Below are 6,044 nucleotides of genomic sequence, written 5' to 3'. Positions count from 1 at the left end.
TTTGACATCCAATAGCCGATGATTAATTAATCAATGTGTTCTAGTGGTGTCGTTAAACAAAACAAAATTTAACATTCACTTAAAGCTGCAGTCTTAAAGTTGTATAATGAGGCATTCACCAAAATGTTGAGGGTTCTTTTTCTTTTTTCTTGTGAAGTGTAAAGAATATAGATTATACATTGGACTGCATACTTTGAATGTTTTATACTGTAGGTGCATTTTTTTTTTTTTTTTTTTTTTTTTTTTTTTTTTTTTTTAATACATTGCACACAAAATAATCCACCCCACCCAACCCGACCCCACACCTGCTCTAGAAAAACCCTGCATTCGTCCCGTGATATTTTGTAACAATGAAATAAAATGACCTTCATGTCGGGAATCTGATCCTAGCTGTTAGTTCCATTTTCACTTGCTATAACCTGTGAGCTGAAGAAGAAAAAAACCCCAACAAACAAACAACTTATATAAATTGATATAGGTATATCTATGGATGTTTTCTATTTTGCAAGTTGAAAGACAACAAATAGGACTTATTCCACGTATGCCTGCCAAATCACCCACATACACATTTCAATGGTATTTCGACATTTTCCGTTAAGTTACGAAACTTACCGAAAACGTTACCTTAAAAACGTCATTTCTTTGAGATGACGTCAACAATGCTGATACGTCATACATTTTTCCGAATATAGTTTTACTTCAAAGATGCGCGAACATAATCGTTGTTTGACATTTATAATCATATTTATTTTAAATGTGCACTTATATTTAAAATGTGTATGGATCGTATACAATCTAATGGCGACTCGTAACTATTGTGCCGTTCAGTTGATATATGGATAGAGATATGGTACGGTAAGTGTTTCACTCCGTTTTCTTTGTTTTTCTTCTTTGTCTCTTTGTCTCTTTCTTTCTTTTTTTCTTTCTTTTTAGTGTGCGTTTTGTGGGGGAGGGGGGGGTTGTGTTTTTTTGTGTTTTTTTCGATTTGGTATATGTGTGTGTGTGTTTTTATTTATTTTTATTTTATTATCAGGTCCGCTGAAAGTCAAATTGTTGTTTTGTTTAACGACACCACTAGATCACATTGATTGATTGATTTATTATCAGCTATTGGATGTCAAACAGTTGGTAATTTTGACATACATGGGGCGGGACGTAGCCCATGCCAGTGGTAAAGCGCTGCGAGTGTAGGATCGATCCCTGTCGGTGGGCCCATTGGGCTATTTCTCGTTCGAGCTAGTGCACCACGACAGGTACGACTGGTATGGGTCATTCTACAGAAAGTGTCACTTTTATGTCCCTGCACAATTTCTTTTTTATTTATATATAGAAAACTAAATTTGTTGTCTTTAACGATACCTTATTAATAATATCATCCTGTCATAGCATTTTTTTCTCTCTGGTAATCAGCTTTGATAGATATTTTATTCGAGATTAGTGTAACGTGTCATTGGTGTTACCTGTCCCTAGCACACTATACATAGCATGCACTGTTAAAACATATAACAGAAGACATAACACTGAATACCTTTAATGTAATACGTACTGATGGCTGACTTACTCACCAAAGAAGGAATCTTGTAAATATGTTCCGTATTCAAAAGATGGTGGGCAATATTATATATATATATATATATATATATATATATATATATATATATATATATATATATATATATATATATATACGCTTGTCTCTGGAGTTTTATGTCATTGGTGTTACTGTATGCACTCTGGATGAAACATTCCACCGGTAGATATCAGCCATCAAACGTATTTGTCAAAAACAGCAGACAAATGAACAGTTGTGAATAGTTTTCTTTAAATGTCATGAATGTGTTGTCAAAATATAAAAGTATGTTTATTCACTGTCATTGGTGTTATGATCGTAATTATGTAATGGTTAATAATTTTAAGAAACTTTTTGTATGTTATTATAGACATCGTATGTCTGCTACAACATGCACTTTTTCAGTTTTCTCAACTGTTTCTTTAGTGAGTATGAATTAATTATGCACTTATTTGTCATTGGTGTTACCTGTCATTGGTGTTACCAGGTACTGAGTAACACCAATGACCATTAGTAACACCAATGACAATGCGTTTTAATAAGATGCTGTTTTCCTCGCTTTTCCTATTTTTGAAGATGATTTGAAAATCAAAGGGACTTGTGCAGCATCATAGTTGCATAATGGCCCTTTTCTTAAAATAAATGTTTTGCTGGAATGTTTTCAACGTCCCTAACTGCATGGTGCTTGGTTCGCGCAATTAACTTCCGATTTGTTGTCGTCTGCGTGTCGTTCATTTGTGAGGTTTTTCTTCACAGTTAGTGAAGATTTCCATTAACAATAAAGTTCAGACAAGTAAGTAACTAAATACAAAACTTTACAAACCCCTAAAACCATTACGTTTACTATAGTCTGTCCCATCATTCTACAAAAGTAAGAAGACAAGTAAAAGCGTTTTGGAAATAAAAAATAAATACTATTTTTGTGTCCAATTTACAAAACAATTGGCTCAAAAATAAATAACATGTAGTAAATTTCATAGTATGAAAACGGCGTTCCCTGTGGAACCGACTAAGAGTCGTTTTGTTTTTGTTTATTCCTTAACATTACCGACTTGACTCGTAGAAATTGACTTAAAATGAAAGACGTTTAACATTCGGTGTGTGTCACATGACCTCATACGTGCCAGATCAACAAGGCCAAATCATTTAATGGTTATGACTTTTAAGTCCCCCCCCCCCCCCCCCCCCCCCCCCCCCCCCCCCCCCCATCATTAGAATTTGTTTTCAGTTATTATATATTCGATCTGCAAAAGGTATGCTACATTTTTGTGACTCGACTTGTGAATAGTAGACAAATAACAAAAGGCACTTCTCTTTGGAGGAGTTGCAGGACCCATGATACTTCAGTAGGACTAGATGAAATACATTATCAACTCTTAAAACACTTACCTGAATCATCCTTAGTGGTTCTATTAAATTAAATATCTTTAACAAAATCTGGATTTCGGGTGACTTTCCTTCTGATTGGAGAAAAGCCATTGTTATGCCTATTCGTAAGCCTGGTAAGGATCCAACAAATCCTACCAGTTATCGCCCTATTGCTTTGACAAGTTGCATTTGTAAAGCCATAGAAAGAATGATCAACCGTAGACTTGTTCTGGTATCTTGAGTCCCACAAATTGCTTACTAACGTGCAATGTGGGTTCAGGCCTAGACGTAGCACGGTCGATCATCTTGTTAGATTTGAAACGTTTTGTAGGGATGCTTTTATCCATAACCAGCATTTGGTATCGGTCTTTTTTTTACCTCCAGAAAGCTTATGATACCACGTGGAAGTATGGGATTTTGAAAGACCTCCATGGCATGGGCCTAAAAGGCCGTATGCCTGACTTTATCTCAAATTTCTTACAGAATACTAGTAGGTCTTTCAAGGTACGAGTGGGATCTACGTTATCCGATTCTCACTCCCAAGAGATGAGTGTGCCTCAAGGTAGCATCCTGTCAGTAACTTTATTTTCCGTGAAAATTAACAGCATCACTCAGTGTTGATAACTCGTTATATGTCGACGATTTTCGGATTTGCTACAGGTCGCCCAATATGAGTATCATTGAACGTCAGTTGCAGCTTTGTTTGAATAAACTTCAACAATGGGCAACTGACAATGGATTTCGATTCTCAACGTCAAAAACCGTTTGTATGCATATCTGCCAGAAACAAGGTCAACATTTAGATCCTCAGCTGTTTCTGGACAAAACTCCAGTTCCAGTTGTGGAGGAGACCAAATTTCTAGGGGTTATTTTTGACAGGAGGCTATCTTTTGTTCCTCATTTACAGTATGTGAAAAAGAAGGGCTTAAAGGCCCTCAATATTTTAAAGGTTATTGGCAAGACTGAATGGGGAGCAGTTCGAAAGGTTATGCTCCGACTTTATAGATCTTTAGTTCGGTCTAAACTTGATTATGGGTGTATTGTGTATGGGTCAGCACGTAAGTCTTACTTGCAAATGCTAGATCCTATACACAACCAGGGACTTAGGCTTTGTCTTGGTGCTTTCAAAACATCTCCTGTGGAGAGCTTGTACGTCGATGCACAAGAACCTAATTTGAGTGCTAAACGTGCAAAGCTTTCTCTGCAGTATGCTACAAAAATTAAATCAATGCCAAAACATCCCGCACACAATGCGGTGTTTCATAACAAATATATGAAGTTATTTAATGCGAAACCGAATGCGATTCGAACATTTGGTCTTCGCATTAAGCAGTTTTTATCAGTTTCCAACATCGATTTAACAGACATTTTGGAAACGCCTTCATATTTTATTTTGCCATCTTGGTGTATCAAACCACCAAAAATTGTATTCGATCTTGTGCATCCTAAAAAAGATCGCACAGATGCAGTTATTTATAAACAACATTTCATGGAAATCCAAGAGCGGTAGGGGAGACCGGAGTTGGTTGTAACACGGGTTGGTTGTCACAATGGCCATATCTCTTCCATTAAACGGCGTAAGCGTACTGGACTAAGACAAGTATGTGGCTGAAATGTTTATATTCCGCCATATTTAAATTACAAAGAATTCACGGCATTTTTATGAGATTTCAAAAGTTGACATTTTGTTTCGCTCTGTATGTTTTAAAAAAAAATTAATGTCATTATATTCTAGTTTTTACCAATTGTACATTTTGTTTGAGATTAGTACAGTGGTAAACAGATATGAAAGTCTGCTTCTTATGGTGTAAACTTATAAGCAATAGACTAGTACACTGGTCTGACAGACAGTAATTATTGTGAATGGGTCGTGAGGGGGCAGGTTGTCACACGGTGTCGGGGGTTGGTTGTCACATGCAATAACACGTGACAACCAACCCCGGTAACGCAAAAGCATGGTGAATTGCAATTTACATACCTGCATGCATGCGATACATATGTGAATGCATACGTACATACGTGCATGCATGCATACATACGTAAATTCATACATACATACATACGTACCAAGGATGGTATATCAATTGTTGTGGTATGTACTATCCTGTCTATGGGATGGTGCATATGAAAGATCCCTAGCTACTAATGGAAACATGTAGCGGGTTTCCTCCCTAAGACTAAGTCAGAATTACCAAATGTTTGACATCCAATAGCCGATTATTAATAAATCAATGTGATCTAGTTGTGTCGCTAAACAAAACAAAGTTTAAAATTTTACATATTCATACATACATACATTCATCTATCCATCCATCCATACATACATATGAGGCCAAAAATAATTGTATATACACGTATGTAGGCTCCATGTAGGCTATATCCTCGGATAACATTCTTTTTATAATGTCTCGGTGACAAAGCGGTAATCGTGGTAGTCAAGGAAATGTGAGCGATTGGGTGCCATATGTTCTCGAGTCCCGGCAACGGCACGAAAGACAATGTGAGGCCAAAAAACCCAGATGCTTATTCCCTGTGCCCGTCAAATCCGATATGTATACAATATATAGATATTCATACATTTATAAATACATACATACATATACTTTTGAAAATTCAAGTACATATATATCGTTATTGTTTAAAGTATGGCATATTAAATAATTACTTTGTTGTAAATATTTTTTGTTTTTAAATTAATAAAAGTCTTAAATTGGACAACACTGAGTTGTGATATCCAATTACAAGAACTTCAACTTTTTGTGTTTTACTGTATTTTCATACATTAAACATATAGTGACAACCAACCTCAGGACCTGTGACAAGCAACCCCGTAACGGGGCAGGTTGTCTCAATAATTTTAATATTTTCAATAGCTCGAATCATATATTTAAATGAAGCTGGGCGAAATTTACCTTTACACTATATGGCTGATATAAACGACTTCAACTTTACAAGAAAATCAGTTGACAATAAGATTTTATAAATTGTAAAAATGTAACGACATAAAAAGTGTGACAACCAGCCCCGGTCTACCCTACTGTGATTACATTCATGTTTACACAGACGGATCACGGGATGGGAATTATGTGGCTTGTGCTACAGTTTT

The 6,044-nt window shown here is 36.0% G+C and overlaps 1 long non-coding RNA gene across 1 annotated transcript in view; it reads left to right on the top strand.

The window, feature by feature from the left end:
• The window catches only part of LOC121370611, a 77,111-nt gene continuing 71,067 nt past the window's right edge, over nt 1–6,044 (top strand). The window contains exon 1 of the long non-coding RNA XR_005957706.1: nt 1–855. This is a non-coding gene — a long non-coding RNA (uncharacterized LOC121370611). The remainder of the gene's footprint in view (nt 856–6,044) is intronic.

The sequence above is a fragment of the Gigantopelta aegis genome, chromosome 4 (genome assembly GCF_016097555.1).
Source record: "Gigantopelta aegis isolate Gae_Host chromosome 4, Gae_host_genome, whole genome shotgun sequence".
In the NCBI taxonomy this organism is placed as follows: domain Eukaryota; kingdom Metazoa; phylum Mollusca; class Gastropoda; order Neomphalida; family Peltospiridae; genus Gigantopelta; species Gigantopelta aegis.
This window is presented reverse-complemented; position numbering and strand designations above follow the sequence as displayed.